Below are 19,595 nucleotides of genomic sequence, written 5' to 3'. Positions count from 1 at the left end.
ACACACATAGCTTTTGCTCTTCCATTAAGAGGGTGAGCTGAAGCAAATTCTTGCCTCCCTTTGGGCTTAGCAATACTTCCTACAGCATTCTTGTTGAAGGGCATTGGAGAGTTAGGTGAGGGTCACTTTTCTGTTTTTCCACCAAGTCCCCAGACAAGAATGCTACAGCATCAGCCCCAAACACTCAGTCTCATAACAAAAAATACTCAACGGAGTTAGGGCTGAGGGTAGGGGAAGTACAATCATGATCTTTCCAGTCCTCTAGAAGCTGACCCTTTTGGTCATTTTGATCATGGAGCCAAATATCTCTTCCCAAGTTTTAAGAGTCTAAACAAGTAAAGAACAAGCTTGCCCTTTACATGCAAAAGCCCTGAAATTCAGCCCATTGGGCAACTGATCATGGGGCTGGCAGGAGGGAGGTAAGGACTAGCACCTTCTCTGCCCTCCACCTCCAACAGCTACACCTGAAAGATTCAGGATGGGGTTCGATTTGAGAAGCTGGATGTTTATAAAGGCACTCAGCCGATTTCTGCCACGGAAATTCTGAACAGAAACACTCTGCAGGTTCAGCCCCCAACAGAAACTGCTCTGTGGTCTCTGTGTTGGGAAATGGGAACAGATCTTGCTCATCACCAACCTTCCCTCCGCAAATCAGTATCACTATGAGGCTGAACTGAACAGCTTGCTCCAGAGTTTTAAGAGATACGTTTCTGTGGGGTAGTGGTTAAGAGCGGTGGACTCTAATCTGTTGAGCTAGGTTTGCTTCCCCGCTCCTCCACATGCAGCTGCTGGGTGACCTTGGGCCAGTCACACTTCTCTCTGAACCCTCTCAGCCCCACCTATCTCACAAGGTGTCTGTTGTGGGGGTGGAAGGGAAAGGAGATTTTTAGCCACTTTGAGACGCCTTCAAGTAGAGAAAAGCAGGATATAAAAACCAACTCCATGAATAAGAATTCTATGGAAAAGGACCATCCCTGCCATGATGATGAAAACTATATGTTTGGATTTTGCTGTATTATACCAACCTGTGGAATATGACAGTTCGCAGTTTCAAAATCTATTTGGCCACAGTGGATTGACAGTCTGGACGCATGAAAACCTCTGGAAGATCTTTTGAATCAATGCCTATGCGAAAGCAGTGGTACCAGTCCTTGCAGTTTCCTTCACAGTAAATCACAGTTAGGTCATCACTGGGCATGGATGTTAAAATCCCCTAGGACAACCAAACTAGGTATCTCCAGGAGAACATCCGCCATAACCTGAAGCAGCTCGGGCAGGGAATCCTTGGTGCAGCGGGGAGGTCAGTACACCAAAAGGAATCCTGTACTGCCCCTATTGCCCAACTTCCAGAACATGCACTCAGAGAACTGGGTTTTCCCAGTAGGACGCCTGATGCAAGCTAGTGACTTCCTAAAAATCACTGCAAACACCACACCCACCCACCCACATGACCTGGGTTGCTGTGTGTAAGAGAAACCTGGTGGACAAGCAGCAGCAAGGACAGGCCCATCTGCTTCATCCAACCAAGTCTCTGTTACACATACCAGGACAAGTCCTCCATCCACAATCAAGTCATGGATGGCAGTGGTCTTATGAATCATTGACCTAGCATTGCACAGTAACCCCTTCAGGTCATGTGAGTTTCCCTTGTTGAGCGCAAATATAACATTGAATCACAATGGTACAAAATAACTCAGCAAGCTGACATTTATCAAGAGTTAAACAAAGATTAGTGTACTAAATATTATTTCCAATTCTAAGTAGTTTGCTATTGGAGAAATACCATATATGATTACAAAAATCTAAAGCAAGAATTATTTGAAAATATGATTTCATTCCTAGATCAGACAGACAAGATTTCTTCTACTATATATTTCTTTCTTTATCATATACACAAAAAGCTTCTATTTTTAAACAGGAAATATTTTTGTAACTAAGGTCTATTATACAAATCCATACAGATATTCATTTTCTTACACTTCTGTTAAGTTGTATACAAATGATAAAGATGAGTCAATAATTTACTAAATTGGCGAGTTTTGCCATTACTGCATATTCTGATAGTTTCTCTTTCCATGCATCTATTTCAGGACATATGTCAGATTTCCTTATGTTAGCCAACACCACTCTAACTGCTATGGTCATATAACTAAATAGTTCCACTGACGATTTCACAATACAGTAGCTGAAGGAGTCATTCCCAACAGCATAGTTTTGGGGTCCAATGCAAATTTAGGGGTTTTTTTACATTTTTTCATTTCGAAATGAACTTTTCTCCAAAACTTTTTGGTCTTTTCACAAGTGCACCATAAATGGAAGAAGATTCCTTAAGGTCTATCACATTTCCAGCAATGTCCATTCATTGCATTATTCATCACCACCCCCACCCATCGTTCCCCCCCTCCACCTATTTCCCCTTTTCTTCCTAATGTCTCAACAAATGAAAATGATTTATAAAAATGTTACATGGGGAAAAAAACATGAAAGAGAGACATTGCACACTTTTGTAAATCAACAAAATCTTTAATAAATAAATAAATAAATAAATAAATAACTACTAGTCATAAAAAAGAGGCCTCCTCACCTGAAGGACATCAAAGCCCACCTGAAGTCCCAAAACAAAACTATCATATCCTGATCCACGCAGATCCATCCGTGTATGGAGCGATCTGCGTTGATCTGGATCTGATAATTTACGACTCCCTGTTGTAGGGTATAACATGTATAATAGTATGTTTTGGGACTTCAGGTGGACTTTGATGTCCTTCAGGTGAGCTTTGGGGCGTACGGCTTTCCTCCATCTCTACTGCACAGGATTCCTCAGGAATGACAAGATCACTTGCACAGCTTTCCTCCATCTCCACTGTGGAGGATTTCTCTTGAATTACCAGATCTAGCAAAGAACCACACTTCGAACAAGTAGTTAGACTCTCGCTATTCACTGCACTTCCTGGGGTAATCACCACTACAGTTTCTATTAGAGATGTATCTGTTGTGGTGGTCCTGATGCAACATCTCTCCATCCCAACCAATGCTGCACTCAGCAGCTGGAAACCCGCAGCGATATAGCCTAGATAAATAGAAGGTCCAATATGCTGCTCGCTGGGAATTTGAGGCAATTCAAAAGTTTCGGGGAAGTCAATTTCCCCATTTTGTAAGACAGCAGACATGTTCCATACCACAGAAATCAGGACGAGTATTCCTGCAGATAAGTTCAGCAGAGCTCCAAGCCCAAAAAAGGTTAAGAGAAAATCCTTGTGTTTTCCGGGCTCCAGCACATTGTAAAGGGCAAATGACTGTAGTACTATGGCCGCTGAATTCATAACGGCAGCTAAGACCATTAAGTCCTGAGCAATAAAAATTTCCCTCGGGAGGGTTGGATATTGCTCACTGAGATCTTCACAATGGTAATAAGAGTTGCCGTCGTTAGAAGGGTCTTTCCAAAAGCAGGCATCCCAGATTCCAATCCAGATGTTTCCAGAGCCGATTCCCTTGACGTTTTCCACACGCCACACTCTCCAGTTGACACTGAGTGTTGACACAATGCACATCGGCAAGGCCAAAATATCCATTAGGAATGCGGATAATTGGAGGCAGGACACGAATCTCAGCCACCTGACCACTAGGGAGCCTTCTTTCACCCGCAGGGGGGGTTTGGCCAGGAGGGGACCCAGGAAGACATTGGCAGACATCCTGGAAACAAAAGAGAAGACAAGATGCAGTGAGAGAGGGAATAACAAGCATGTCTAGTCATTGAAGGACATCCTTCCTCCTGCATTCTTCCTTCCATGCACAGAAAGAAGCAGCAAAAGAAAGAGTTCCCCTGCTCTCTCCCACCCCCTGGTTAGGTAGAGACATCTGATCCAGAGAAGCCGACACTCAGACTTTCTTCCAGCACACTGCTACTGATTTAATCTACTGTTGCATTGTTCCTGTGAAAATGGCCAGAACCTCAGCAACCTCTTGTGGATGGGAAGCTGCTCATGATTTTGCTGTTTTGTGGGTTAAACCACAGAGCCTAGGACTTGCGGATCAGAAGGCTGGCGGTTCGAATCCCCGTGACGGGGTGACCTCACGTTGTTCGGTCCCTGCTCCTGCCAACCTAGCAGTTCAAAAGCACGTCAAAGTGCAAGTAGATAAATAGGTACCTCTCCGACGGGAAGGCAAACAGCGTTTCTGTGCGCTGCTCTGGTTTGCCAGAAGCGGCTTAATAATGACCCGGAAGCTGTATGCTGGCTCCCTCGGCCAATAAAGCGAGATGAGCACCGCAACCCCAGAGTCGGTCACAACTGGACCTAATGGTCAGGGGTCCCTTTACCTTTACTGCACCTATCTTTTTCCACTGAGCATAAACACAGCTGATGGCATAGTGAGGAATGTTTAATCCATAAACTTACGTGAAATGCCTTCCTCAGCTACAGTCTAGCGTGCCAGGAACAGCGCAGGTATTTGAGCTGACGTTCGCCTGAGCAGCCAGCCAGCCACAGCAGCAACTGCTCTGCAGAATTCTTAGGTCAGTTACAGTCCAGTTAGAATCCTGACAACAACACAAATCATAACTCCAGGGTACTGGTCATTTGGAACATCAGGAAGTGGAAAATGGGAGGGAACTCAGTTCCCTTCTTTCCCAAAACAGAGTGTCTATTCCAGGACACTGTGCAGTTAAAACGCGTTCTTCCTGAAGTCAGATTCAGAGCAGTTCCAGCAGTAAAAATGGTGATACAGTATGTGTATCTCAGTACAGATTTGATGGGCCTGAATGCATTTCATAATGGATCTCCATGTACAAGAAAGGCTAATAGCATGAGCCATAAGAATTTCCTTGGCAAAATTATTGAAGACTCCTTACAAACCTCTCATTCTTCTTCCCCATCACATCTTGTTTGGACATTATAGTAAGGGAGAAGATCTTAGCTCTTTTCCTTTGCACTGGGACCACATGGAATGTGTGCCATGGGACCCCATCCCTCACACCAATACAGGCAATACCATTTTCAGAACCTAGGTGTCCGTGATTTAAAATGGCTTTCCTAAGACTCTTCCCTCAAAATATTTGTGTGGCTTTCTTTCTGTTTCTTTCTGTGTTGATGCTCCGAATGTGAGCTGCTCAGCTGCATGCAGTTTCCACTGAAGTGTGTGTGTGTGATTAACATTCGGCCAAGCAATAGGCGTAAATAACTTTGGGAGCCAGCCTTTAAAAATCTAAAGGAGATATCAAATTCAGAGGAATTAAAAGCTGTCATCTTTTTGACTATTTGAAACATCTTAGAACATACACAAATGCTAATGTTTGAAGGAAGGCAGCAAATGGAGCATTGGAGCCATCCATTCATTTCAGGAGTTGTGACCATTGATAAGATGAAGCACTTTCACATCGCATGGCAGTGTGCAGTGCTTTTAAAAAGGTAAAGGTAAAGGACCCCTGACACTTAAGTCCAGTCACAGGCAACTCTGGGGGGGGGGGTGCCACTCATCTGGCTTTACTGGCCGAGGCAGCCGATGTTGGTCCGCCGACAGTTTTTCCGGGTCATGTGGCCAGCAAGACTAAGCCGCTTATGGCAAAACCAGAGCAGCGCACAGAAACGCCGTTTACCGTCCTGCCGGAGCGGTACCTATTTATCTACTTGCACTTGGAACTGCTAGGTTGGCAGGAGCTGGGACCGAGCAATGGGAGCTCACCCCGTCAAAGACGCAAGTCCAGTTCTGTATCTGCATGACATCATCCACACCCAAATGCTCTCCCATTCTGTTTCCCCCACTTAATCCGGATACACCATCTCCATTGAAAAGTCTGCTCAGTGACACCCATCCAATAGAAAAGTGCTGACCGTCTTCATGCAGATACACTTCCGTGCAGGGGTTTGGCCGACAAGTTCTTCCCGAGTGGGGGGATGTTTTCAGGGGCTCTTTGCTTTTCCCTGCCTCCCCTTTCATCCTCACCTGAGGAGATCTTGGCCATTCTCTTGACAGGGACCTCCGTTCTCAGGCCGGATTTCTGTTTTCCTTCATTCCTCCTTCTCCCGGTGTGGTTCACTGAGCAAATAAGAGAGAGGAGGTTTCATGCAAGTCAATGTGTGCAATGGATCTTCAGGGCATTTAGAAGGAAGAAAAGGTTCAGGAAAAGCGACGCAGCAGCCCCCCAAGCGTAAAAACACATTTGAACATATCGCTCATGAGATCCCCCCCCCCCCCGCAGGATATAAATGCAGAACATCCTGTGCTCCTATTAATATACAAAGTGGGGTATTTCATATGATAAGAACAGAGGAAGCTGCCTTATACGGAGCCAGACCAATTTTGGGAAAGTGCTACATGGGCAAGTCCACCGATTGGCTACCAGTGAGAACATAGCAAAAGACAAAATGGCTGCCATATGGTGTGGTATGAAATAAATTTGCCTGGCTGTGGGGCCTGAAGGCCGCACCCTGCAAGACCCTTTCCACGTGGCCTAGGCCCAGACTCGCTAGCCCTACAAAAGAGGCCCCTCATGAGGCCAGAGGAACATGGCCTGGCTGTGGGGCATGATTCGAAACCTCCAGTCCCAGTCCACTGCTCTAACCACTAAACAAACACTGCCCCCCATTGCAGTCTATAACAGCCTGGAGGGCCACAGATGCCCCATATTCTCTGGCTCTGAGATTGCCCAAAGTTTCCTTTCTATCCCTTGTTGTGCAAAAAGAAAAATGCCCATGACAAAAGTGACATTTTTGGTTCTTTGGAGACAGTTCTGCTTCTCTCTCTCTCTCTCTCTCTCTCTCTCTCTTCATTTGAAGGAGCCTAATTCCTTTTCCCACCCAACTTCCTCCTGCACACAGCTTCAAAATTTCCATGAAGAACTAACTAACTAACCAACCAACCATAATTGGAATTTACGAGATTAAGGAGATTATTTATTTTTATATAATGAAAATAGACGGGAGGATAAGTGAATTGCGCAAGGCAAGAATATATAGGATGGCAAAAATTAAAAGAAACAAAGAATATGAGTTGGGTTCTTAAAATAACAACACATGCCTCCTCAGTGGATTTCAGAACAAATGTGTCTCTCTTTTTTAAAATTACCCAAACACTGTAATGCAAGGAGTTCTGGTGACAATGCAGTGAGATTCTACTCAGAGTAAGCCTATTGGAATGAATGGGTTTGAATTAGTTGTGTCCTTTAGTTTTTGCTTTTTACCTGGATAATGCCTAATTAGGGGTAGGGATTGGTTTGGTTTCTTTCTGTTCTGGATTTTATTAAATATTTTGTTGTGTTGTTGTTGTTGTTGTTGTTGTTGTTGTTGAAATTCCACAAATTGCACATCAGGATTCGTTACATAGTAAGTTTCCCCCCCTTTTCTATTATCTGCTTCCCATCCCATTTCCTAGGATGTTTTTTTTCTTTTCCACCCTTAGCTGCAACTTATCTTCCCTCTTTTATATCAGAACACTAATGCTCTATTAGAATTAAAAGAGGGGGAAACCCAGCCGGATGGGCAGGGTCTAACTAAATCATTATGGTTGTCTTATTTATTTCTGTTTTTATCTTGTGTAAAAAATTAAACTCCCCAAAACCAAAGTTGAAGCAAGAAGGAATCTTCAAATATTAAATAAATGCAATGAGTGAATTGCCAGGACTTGGAAGCCCCCTGGTGATGAATTCACTCTTTCCACCCACCCACCCCCCTTTCAAAAATGTGCATGGAATGAATGAGCTGGCATTCAAATCTATTCTTTAAAAAAGCATATTTCCTATTATTATTGGGTCCATTCTGACAAATATTGGGTCCATTCTCTCACTTCTGACCCTTCTTGATTCCCTCATTCCTGGGGGTTGGACTAGATGACCCATGGGGTCCCTTCCAACTCTTCCGTTCTACAATTCTTTCGCCTACAATTCCCAGTTCCCTGGGAAGTTGTGGGCATCTCTTTCGAGAGGCAATGGAGTGCGCCTCTGGGGGTGAAATCAAAGGTTTTCAGCAGGCGCTAGAAGGAAAAACGTAGGAGACGCCTGCGAGAAGCCAAGTTACAGGGAACCAGGCAGAGGCCTTCTGGGTGGTGGCACCTTCTTCATGGTGATCCACAACTGCTTTAAGGGAGGTCTTGGAATAAGTAGATTTGTTGCTGATCCAAAACACCCACCCACCCCACTCACACATGAAAACAAAGACCACCACAGCCAACTACAAATGAATAACCACACCCTAGGCCAACCCCAACCTCTCTCACCACCAAAGGAACACAAGCAAACAGCAAAGAACTTGCACAAACAACGCTGACACCAAACCCTACATATAGGAAGAAAAATATAAAAATCGCCACCCAACCCCACCCCACCCATCTTTTCCCCTCCACCTCTTTCCCCTTTTCTTCCTAATGTCTCAACAAATGAAAATGATTTGTAAATGTGTTACATGGGGGGGGGGGGGACACACAAGAGAGAGACATTGCACACTTTTGTAAATCAACAAAATCTTTAATAAACAAATAAATACTAGTCATAAAAAAAGAGGCCTCGTCACCTGAAGGACATCAAATCCCATCTGAAGTCCCAAAACAAAACTATCAGTTTAGTCTTTACGGTTGAAAGGAATCACATGTATAATCATATGTTTGGGGACATCAGGTGGGCTTTGATGTCCTTCAGGTGAGCTTTGGGGTGTATGGCTGTGGCATTTGCCTCCTAGGATGGGTCATAAGGAAAGGGTAAAAATGGGTGTCATGTGATTGGCCAGTGAGAATGCAAGGGGGGAGTAAAAGTTTTGAAAGTCAGTTGAGGTTTGGGAGTTGGAGAAGGAAGAGGGAGGAATAGGCAGTGGGTTGGTCAAGTTGTATTGTGAGAGAGTGAGAGGAATTGTTAGGGAGAGTCAGATAGATAGTTGGAATAATCAGTTTGGAGTTGTTAGGAACTAAAATTAAGAAACTGAGAAGAGAAAAATAAACGGAAACCGTACGCTTGTTCCTGCATTTAAAAATAAACTTGATTATTTGTTAATGTTAGCAACTGTCTGGACTCCGTGTGTCCCCGTGAGAAACGGGGTGGTGGCAGCCAAGAAAGCAATCACCCTGGTGGCCACATGTGGTGGGAGTGTGAAAAGATGAAAAAAAATTGGGACTTTATATATAATGAACTGAAGAAACTTTTTAAGTATACATTCCCGAAAAAACTGGAGGCTTTTTTATTAGGGATAATAGGGGAGGAAGTAAAAAAGGAGGATCACAAATTATTCCAATATGCTCCAGTAGCAGCTAGGATCCTTGTAGCTCAAAAGTGGAAGTCACAGGAGACCCCAACGGTTATGGAATGGCAGGCTAAATTTTTTGAATACACAGAATTAGCGAAAATGACGTATAAAATCCGGCACCAAAAAGGGACAAAGTTTGAAGAAGAATGGGGTAAATTTGTGGCATACATAAGAATTAACTGTAGAAGTTTAAAAACTACAGCAGGGTTAACATAAATCCTGTGATGCGTATAGAAGTGAATAAGAATCTGTAAGAGAAGATCTATATTAAGAAAACCGCAGCTGGGAAGGAAGGAAGTCTGGGCGTGTATATACGCAGTGTAAATAAGATGACATAAAAGGATGACTAAAATATTGTTTTATTTTGTTTATGAAAAAACTGAATAAAAAGCATTTGCAAAAAAAGAAAGCAATCACAGTGGTGGCACAGGGTCAATAGACCGTCAAACGTCCGGGGGCCCTGTGTGATCGCAGTGGTGGGATAACAACCGTAGGTGGGATCACAACCGTACCTGTGGTGGAATAACATCCCTACCTGTCACCACAGAAGTGGTAGGCAAGTGGTGGGATTCGGTGGGAAAAACAATACAACTGGAGGGTCAAGGGTAAATCTGTGAAGGGATTACCTAGCCCGGGGGTGTAGTTGTGAGGTACCCAAGATAAGCCTCAAAGCCAAGATAACAAAGAGAAAGAGAGCTCAAAGTGTGTTCTGGTAGAGGGTTTCGGCTCCTGGTCAGAGGAAGGAGAGCTTGAAGGGTTAGAGAGAAAACCCATAGCAGAACTTTGGGACCAGAGTCTTGAGAGAAGCCTAGCCAGAAGAAACAGAACTGAGAGGAAATTTCTCTTATTTGTTAATTTATTGATAGTTCTCACTCACACAATATGTCACCCAAAAAGATAAGAAACCCTGTGAGGGAAACAATTTATGAAAGCTCTGAAGGAGAGGAGAATGGAAATCCTCAGAGGGAAGAGCAGAGTTTAGAAAATATAACTAATATTCAACCTGAGGCAGGAGGTCCAAAATTCTCTGAAGCGGAAGTTAGAACAAGAATATAGATTGGAATTGGAAAAGATTAAATCTGCACAGAATTAGAAAGAATGCAATTTCAGTTGGAGATGAGGAAACTGGAATTGGCAGCTACGGAGAATCAAAATAATAGTAATAACACCAGTAGTCCAACTCAAGTGAAGGTAGATTTAAAGCGTTTTCCTGAGTTTAAGGAAAAAGTTTGCCCTGAGGCTTTCATTATATCATTTGAAAGAGCTTATCAAGACTTTCAAGTGAAAGATGAGGATAAGATGACGATCCTTAGAGCCAGGATCAGTGGGTCATTAGCACCAATTTATGCCCAAATGTCGGAGAACTATTTTAAAGATGTTGATATATTTAAGCAACTAATATACACCAGGTTTGGGATTACCTCAGAACAACTGAGAAAGAAATTTAGAAGTTTGACTAAAGTGAGGGAGGAGACATCTGCTCAGCTTGGGGCAAAAATCTCAAACTACCTCACAAAATGGTTAGAACAGGAGAGGGCAGACTCTGTTCCAAAAATCAGAGAAGTGTTTGCTCTGGAACAATTTTATGAAACAATAAACGACCAATTAAAATATCTTATAAAGGAAAGACACCCTCAAATCACTTCAAGAAGCCACTAACTTAGCTGACCAAATAAATGAAATAAGGGACCATAGGTTCAATGAACCAAGTTTTGGCGGGAAAGTGTGGGGGACTAACAGAAATAAATTCCAACAAGCAAAGGGAAACCCCTCTTCAGAGAAAGACAAGGGAAGTAGGCCATTGTCAAAAGGGCAAAATGACAAGGCCCAAGCCAACACCAGTCTCACTGAGGAGAAAGGGTGGAAAACAAATTATACAAATCCCAAAGAAGTTCAACGCTGGGGATGTGGAAAATTTGGCCACAAAAGTTTTAATTGTAGAGCTGGAGGACAAAAGTCTGGTAATATTAGCCCTCAGAAAAAAACACTTTGCATCAAAGCTGAGGAGAGTCAAGCTAGACAGGAAAGGCCGAAGCCTATCACTACAACTCCTTGCATTATAGTGTTTGGGTAATTTTTAAAAAGAGAGACATATTTGTTCTGAAATCCACTGAGGAGGCATGTGTTGTTGTTATTTTAAGAACCCAAATCATAATCTTTGTTTCTTTTGATTTTTGCCATCCTATATATTCTTGCCTTGCGCAATTAACTTATCCTCCCATCTGTTTTCATTATATAAAAATAAATTATCTCCTTAATCTCGTAATTTCCAATTATGGGTTGGTTGGTTGGTTGGTTGGTTGGTTAGTTAGTTCTTCATGGAAATCTTGAAGCTGGGGGGGGGGTGCAAGAGGAAGTTGGGTGGGAAAAGGGATGAGACTCCTTTAAATGAAGAGAGAGAGGGGGGGGGGAAGCAGAACTCTCTCCAAAGAACCAAAAATGTCACATTTTGTCATGGGCATTTTTCTTTTTGCACAGCAAGGGAGAGAAAGGAAACTTTGGGCAATCTCAGAGCCAGAGAATATGGGGCATCTGTGGCCCTCCAGGCTGTTATAGACTGCAATGGGGGGCAGTGTGGTTTAGTGGTTAGAGCAGTGGACTGGGACTGGAGGTTTCGGATCATGCCCCACAGCCAGGCCATGTTCCTCTGGCCTCATGAGGAGCCTCTTTTGTGGGGCTAGCGAGTCTGGGCCTAGGCCACGTGGAAAGGGGTCTTGCAGGGTGCGGCCTTCAGGCCCCACAGCCAGGCAAATTTATTTCATACCACACCATATGGCAGCCATTTTGTCTTTTGCTATGTTCTCATTGGTAGCCAATCGGTGGACTTGCCCATGTAGCACTTTCCCAAAATTGGTCTGGCTCCGTATAAGGCAGCTTCCTCTGTTCTTATCATATGAAATACCCCACTTTGTATATTAATAGGAGCACAGGATGTTCTGCATTTATATCCTAAGGGGGGGGGGCCGAATCTCATGAGCGATATGTTCAAATGTGTTTTTACGCTTGGGGGGCTGCTGCGTCGCTTGTTCCTGAACCTTTTCTTCCTTCCAAATGCCCTGAAGATCCATTGCACACCTTGACTTGCATGAAACCTCCTCTCTCTTATTTGCTCAGTGAACCACACCGGGAGAAGGAGGAATGAAGGAAAACAGAAATCCGGCCTGAGAATGGAGGTCCCTGTCAAGAGAATGGCCAAGATCTCCTCAGGTGAGGATGAAAGGGGAGGCAGGGAAAAGCAAAGAGCCCCTGAAAACATCCCCCCACTCGGGAAGAACTTGTCGGCCAAACCCCTGCACGGAAGTGTATCTGCATGAAGACGGTCATCACTTTTCTATTGGATGGGTGTCACTGAGCAGACTTTTCAATGGAGATGGTGTATCTGGATTAAGTGGGGGAAACAGAATGGAAGAGCATTTGGGTGTGGATGATGTCATGCAGATACAGAACTGGACTTGCGTCTTTGACGGGGTGAGCTCCCATTGCTCGGTCCCTGCTCCTGCCAACCTAGCAGTTCCAAACCATGTCAAAGTGCAAGTAGATAAACAGGTACCGCTCTGGCAGGACGGTAAACGGCGTTTCTGTGCGCTGCTCTGGTTTTGCCAGAAGCGGCTTAGTCTTGCTGGCCACATGACCCGGAAAAATTGTCTGCGGACCAATGTCAGCTCCCTCGGCCAGTAAAGCCAATGAGTGGCGCAACCCCAGAGCCGTGACTGGACTTAACTATCAGGGGCCCTTTACCTTTACCTTTTTAAAAGCACTGCACACTGCCATGTGATGTGAAAGTGCTTCATCTTATCAATGGTCACAACTCCTGAAATGAATGGATGGCTCCAATGCTCCATTTGCTGCCTTCCTTCAAACATTAACATTTGTGTATGTTCTAAGATGTTTCAAATAGTCAAAAAGATGACAGCTTTTAATTCCTATGAATTTGATATCTACTTTAGATTTTTAAAGGCTGGCTCCCAAAGTTATTTCAGGTGAAATAAATGGATTTAGGCCCATTGCTTGGCCAAATGTTAATCACACACACACACACTTCAGTGGAAACTGCATGCAGCTGAGCAGCTCACATTCGGAGCATCAACACAGAAAGGAACAGGAAGCAAGCAACACAAATATTTTGACTGAAGTGTCTTAGGAAAGTGATTTTAAATCATGGGCACCTAGGTTCTGAAAATGGTGTTGCCCGTATTGGTGTGAGTGATGGGGTCCCATGGCACAAATTTCATGTAATCCCAGTGCAAAGGAAAAGAGCTTAGATCTTCTCCCTTACTATAATGTCCAAACAAGATGTGATGGGGAAGAAGAATGAGAGGTTTGTAAGGAGTCTTCAATAATTTTGCCAAGGCAATTCTTATTGTTCAGGGCCTCGTGCTATTAGCCTTTCTTGTACATGGAGATCCTTTATGAAATGCATTCAGGACCATCAAACAAATCTGTACTGAGATACACATACTGTATCACCATTTTTACTGCTGGAACTGCTCTGAATCTGACTTCAGGAAGAACGTGTTTTAACTGCACAATGTCCTGGAATAGACACTCTGCATTGGGAAAGAAGGGAACTGAGTTCCCTCCCATTTTCCACTTTCCTGATGTTCCAAATGACCAGTACCTTGGAGTTATGATTTGTGTTGTTGTCAGGATTCTAACTGTAACTGTAACTGACCAAAGAATTCTGCAGAGCAGTTGCTGCTGTGGCTGGCCGGCTGCTCAGGCGAACGTCAGCTCAGTGGCCAACAGCTCAGTCTTCTTGAGGCTCAGGAGCACCTAGCAAATACCTGCGCTGTTCCTGGCACGCTAGACTCTAGCTGAGGAAGGCATTTCACGTAAGTTTATGGATTAAACATTCCGCACTATGCCATAGCTGTGTTTATGCTTGCAGTAGCAGATAGCAGAACAGCGAATCATGAGCAGCTCCCATCCACAACAGGTTGCTGAGGTTCTGGCCATTTTCTCAGGAACAGTGCAAGAGTATATTAAATCAGTAGCAGTTTGCTGGAAGAAAGTATGTGTGGATCAGATGTCTCTACCTAACCAGGGGGTGAAAGAGAGCAGGGGAACTCTTTCTTTTGCTGCTTCTTTCTGTGCATAGAAGGGAGAATGCAGGAGGGAGGATGTCCTTCAATGACTAGACATGCTTGTTATTCCCTCTCTCACTGCATCCTGTCTTCTCTTTTGTTTCCAGGATGTCTGCCAAGGTCTCCCCTGCTCCCCTCCCCTCCAAACCCCCCGTGCGGGTGAAAGAAGGCTCCCTGGTGGTCAGGTGGCTGAGTTTAGTTTCCGGCCTCCAGATATCTGCATTCCTGGTGGATATTGTGGCCTGGATTATGTGCATTGCCTCAACAGCCGTTGTCAACTGGAGAGTGTGGCGTGTGGAAAACATCAAGGGGATTGGCTCTGGAAACATCTGGATTGGAATCTGGCAGGTCTGCTTTTGGAAAGACCCTTCTAACGACGGAAACTCTTTTTGGCATTGCGAAGATCTCAATGAGCAACATCCAAGCCTCCCGAGGGAAATTTTTATTGCACAGGATTTAATGGCATTAGCTTCCATTATGAATTCAACAGCCCTAGGATTACAGTCATTTGCCTTGTATAATGTGTTCAAGCCCAGAAAACATAAGAATTTTGTGTTAACCTTTTTTAGGCTTGCAGCTCTCCTGAACTTAGTTGCAGGGATACTCGTCCTGATTTCCGTGATATGGAACATGTCTGCCGTCTTACATAATGGGAAAATTGTCTTCCCAGAAGCTTTTGAATTGCCTCAAATTCCCAGCGAGCAGCATATTGGACCTTCTATTTATCTAGGCTATATCGCTGCAGGTTTCCAGCTGCTGAGTGCAGCATTGGTTGGGATTGAGAGATTTTGCATCAAGACCACGACAACAGATAAATGTCAAATAGCAACCGTAAGGCTGATTACCCCAAGAAGCGCGGCAAAAAGCGAGAGTCTAACTACTTGTGGAAAGTGTGGTTCTCTGCTGGATCTCGTAATTGAAGAGAAATCCACAGTTGAGATGGAGGAAAGCCATGCGGAAGATTTTGTCATTCCAGAGGAATCCTGTGAAGAGGAGATGGAGGAAAGCCATACACCCCAAAGCTCACCTGAAGGACATCAAAGCCCACCTGATGTCCCCAAACATACAATTATACATGTGATTCCCTACAACAGGGAGTGGTAAACTATCAGATGCAGATCCACACAGATCGCTCCATACACGGATGGATCTGCGTGGATCAGGATCTGATAGTTTTGTTTGGGACTTCAGATGGGCTTTGATGTCCTTCAGGTGAGGAGGCCTCTTTTTTATGACTAGTATTTATTTATTTATTAAAGATTTTGTTGATTTACAAAAGAATGCAATTCTCTCTCGTGTCCCCCCCCCCCCATGTAACACATTTACAAATCATTTTCATTTGTTGAGACATTAGGAAGAAAAGGGGAAAGAGGTGGAGGGGGGGAAAGATGGGTGGGAGTGGGGGTGGGGGTGGGTGGCGATTTTTTCTATTTTACTTACTATATGTAGGGTTTGGTGTCAGTGTTGTTTGTTCAGGTTCACCTGAAGCGGTTGTCAGAATTGTATGCGAGAGAATTGTAGAACGGAAGAGTTGGAAGGGACCCCATGGGACATCTAGTCCAACCCCCAGAAATGAGGGAATCAAGAGGGGGCAGAAGTGGGAGAATGGACCCAATATTTGTCAGAATGGAACCAATAATAATAGAAAATATGCTTTTTTAAAGAATAGATTTGAATGCCAGCTCATTCATTCCATGCACATTTTTTAAGGGGGGTGGGTGGGTGGAAAGAGTGAATTCATCACCAGGGGGCTTCCAAGTCCTGGCAATTCACTGCTTGCATTTATTTAATATTTGAAGATGCCTTCTTGCTTCAACTCTGTTTTTTTGTGTTTTAATCTTTTATACAAGATAAAAACACACACACATAAATAAAACAACAATAATAATAATTTAGTTAGACCCTGCCCATCCGGCTGGGTTTCCCCCTCTTTTAATTCTAATAGAGCATTAGAGTTCTGATATAAAAGAGGGAAGATAAGTTGCAGCTAAGGGTGCAAAAGAAAAAAAAAACATCTTAGGAAATGGGATGGGAAGCAGATAATAGAAAAGGGGGGGGGGGAACTTACTATGTAACGAATCCTGATGTGCAATTTGTGGAATTTCAACAACAACACAACAAAATATTTAATAAAACCCAGAACAGAAAGAAACCAAACCAATCCCTACCCCTAATTAGGTATTATCCAGATAAAAAGCAGAAACTAAAGAACATAACTAATTCAATCCCATTCATTCCAATAGGCTTACTCTGAGTAGAATCTCACTGCATTGTCACTGCAACTCCTTGCATTAGAGTATTTGGGCAATTTTTAAAAAAGCCATGCAGAAGATTTTGGCATTCCAGAGGAATCCTGCAAAGTGGAGATGGAGGAAAGCCCCAAACATACCATCATACATGTTACTCCCTGCAACAGGGAGTAGCAAACTGCTAAATATTGGAATATATTGATATATGGCAATATCTGAAATAAGGATGGAGCTATGTAGAGGCATTGGCTGGCTTCACAGTTTTCCCCACGTTGTGATTTTTGTACAACACACACTCACACACTTCACTAGTTGCGGGACAGAATCTTTAAACTATTTTCTGTCCCCTGTGCGTGTCAATACTGTACATAGATTTGAGTCACCTGAACCTGCAGATGCAATCTCTGGAACATGACTGTATAATTGGATGCTGGGAGTGTGTTTGGGAGGAGCTGCAGGAGTCCCCTGTTCTGCTGTCCTCTCCCCCTTGGTCAAGCAACTACTCACCAGCTACTTCTCTGTCGTCAGTGCCTCTGGCATGTGCCTCAAGGTCACAAAGACCAACATCTTGCACTTAGCATTGCACAGAAGAGCACAGGAGCCCTTCTCGGCTTGGGTGAGGAGCTCTCAGTAGAAGCTAGGGTTACCCAGCTGGCGTGCAGCCCATTGATGTTTTTCCTCTTTGTGTTTGTTGGCCTTGTGCTGGTGCCAGGCTATTTTGTGTCCTAGGCATGGCTAGCTACTTGCTCTCCTCTCCCCAAAACTGCTAAGTTCAACTTTCCAAAACAGGTGCCTTGCCGGGGGGGGGGGGGGGATGAAAAACACAAAATGTGAAACTGCTATCTTTATATTAAATTATTACCAGCCTCCTCTCTGCAATTTGTTCTTATTACAGTTACGTTAAAAACAACAATAGCTTCTCTCACAGATATTTGTCAAATCAGTAGTTCGTGCTTTGAACCTTAAAAGTTCTAAGGTGTTGTTTAATACCGTAAATGTCTGAATTTGAAAACAAAACAAAGTTTGTCTAAGATTTTTGAACAATTAAGATGAACCTACTATATATATGAAGTGAAACAAACATAGAAAGATTTCTTCCAAATAATCTGAAAAGGAGTCTGAGAATTCATTGACACAACTCTTGAGAACCTGCAGTTGTAGAATGAAAAGAACAGCCAATAAGGAACAGCATCTGTAGCTACACCTTCACAAGAGTTCGAGAATTTTCTGTTTTTATTTTAGAGCTTACAGTCTGTAGACTACAGTTCTTCAGTGTAGCTCATGGTTTTGAGAGCTCTGTAATTGCTTTATTGAAGAGCCCATTTTTTCAAAACATCAACTTTTGTCAAAAGATTGACCAGGTAGAAGATGTAACATTTTTAAAGGTATACTGCTATTTTAAATGTGTCGTTTACCTTTTTATTTTAATTCACAACTGAATGCTTATTTGCTTTGAGGACAGATTAACCACAATATAGAATTCTGGAAATGGGAATCTTAGTACAGTATTTGGAGGGTCTTGTATGAGTATAGCATCCTGATCATGTGAGCTATTAACCAGACTGACTCCAAGAAACCAAATTAAGGTTAAAGAGCTTGCTTCAGGAAATTTCCAAATGACATTTAGTTGAGAGATTATTGAAGCCTCCAAGGAATTTTGTAATCCAAGCCAAACTTGGCCTTGTCTCCAACCTGCCATTTGAAGTTCGAGCTATTAACACTTGCAATGTACAGTATGGGAATAATAGTATGGCTTTGGCAACAGAGCAATTTATAGAAGTTTAACAACCTCAAAAAGCAAAAGCAAAGAACCAACCATCCTCAAACCTTTCTCCCAATGAAATAAGATGTAAATTAGGAAGACCTTAGGTTCCCTTTTTTGCTGCTATCTTTTATTTCTGGGTGGACATCCCACTGGTCAATGTCAGGCAGCCTAAAGCCATGAATTGCGACATTGTTTTCCATTGTTCTCACTTCTGCCCCACCAAGGTAGATGGTGAGGAAGAAACAGCAGAAAAAAGAACCAGGAAATTCCATCCCAGACAATTGAATCTTATATCTTTTCCTGTCTCTATGCATAAGAGGCCTAAGGATGTAAGTGCAGAAATCCAGTGAACTAAGTGGGTCTTATTTCTGAGTAAACATAGAGTAGAATACAGTAATAGAATTATAGAGTTGGAAGGGATCCCAAGCTATTTCAACCCCCTGCTATGCAGGAATCTCAACTAAATCATACATGATAGATGGCCATCCAACCTTGGCTTAAAACCTTCCAAAGAATCATAGAGTGCTTATTGTGAAGTGGTGCAGGCCCAGCTCTACCACCTCATTGCCACACTATAAGTCATTTATTAAGGGACGCGGGTGGCGCTGTGGGTAAAACCTCAGCGCCTAGGACTTGCCGATCGCATGGTCGGCGGTTCGAATCCCCGCGGCAGGGTGAGCTCCCATCGTTCGGTCCCAGCTCCTGCCCACCTAGCAGTTCGAAAGCACCCTTAAGTGCAAGTAGATAAATAGGTACCGCTTTATAGCGGGAAGGTAAACGGTGTTTCCGTGTGCTGCTCTGGTGCCGGTTCGCCAGAGCAGCTTCATCATGCTGGCCACGTGACCCGGAAGTGTCTTCGGACAGCGCTGGCTCCCGGCCTCTAGAGTGAGATGAGCACACAACCCTAGAGTCTGTCAAGACTGGCCCGTACGGGCAGGGGTACCTTTACCTTTACCTTTAAGTCATTTATTTGCCTTACTCTTAGGTTGCAATACTCTCCGCACTCATGGGAGTAAAGCCCATGGAGCTCAGTGGATTGCTTCTGAGTAGTCATGGGATTGTAGTGTTATGCACCTTCACTTTGGAGGCGAAGGTCAGTGGGATTCAACAGGGAATACGTGGGTTTAGGATTTATCCCAGAACCAGGAAGGGTAAGCAGCCCATTCAAAGGGAATAGGCTGGATTTGGACATAGCCATGCTTAGAGGAGACCCACTGAATTTAAAGAGTCTGCTCTCATTGTAGAATTAATTCTGGATTCAGCTGGGTCTTTT

General features: G+C 43.6%; 2 long non-coding RNA genes across 2 annotated transcripts; both read right to left on the bottom strand.

The window, feature by feature from the left end:
• Nucleotides 1-2,502: 2,502 nt before the first annotated feature.
• Nucleotides 2,503-4,743, bottom strand: LOC308472070. Its single transcript, XR_013983295.1, has 2 exons — nucleotides 4,398-4,743; nucleotides 2,503-3,693 (listed from the first exon to the last, which is right to left on the bottom strand). It is a non-coding gene; the product is annotated as an uncharacterized lncRNA (long non-coding RNA).
• Nucleotides 4,744-5,894: 1,151 nt separating this feature from the next.
• LOC308472069 lies at nucleotides 5,895-7,874 on the bottom strand. Its single transcript, XR_013983294.1, has 2 exons — nucleotides 7,555-7,874; nucleotides 5,895-7,429 (listed from the first exon to the last, which is right to left on the bottom strand). It is a non-coding gene; the product is annotated as an uncharacterized lncRNA (long non-coding RNA).
• Between the last annotated feature and the right edge of the window lie 11,721 nt (nucleotides 7,875-19,595).

The sequence above is a fragment of the Podarcis pityusensis genome (genome assembly GCF_964106645.2).
Source record: "Podarcis pityusensis genome assembly, chromosome: 2".
In the NCBI taxonomy this organism is placed as follows: domain Eukaryota; kingdom Metazoa; phylum Chordata; class Lepidosauria; order Squamata; family Lacertidae; genus Podarcis; species Podarcis pityusensis.
This window is presented reverse-complemented; position numbering and strand designations above follow the sequence as displayed.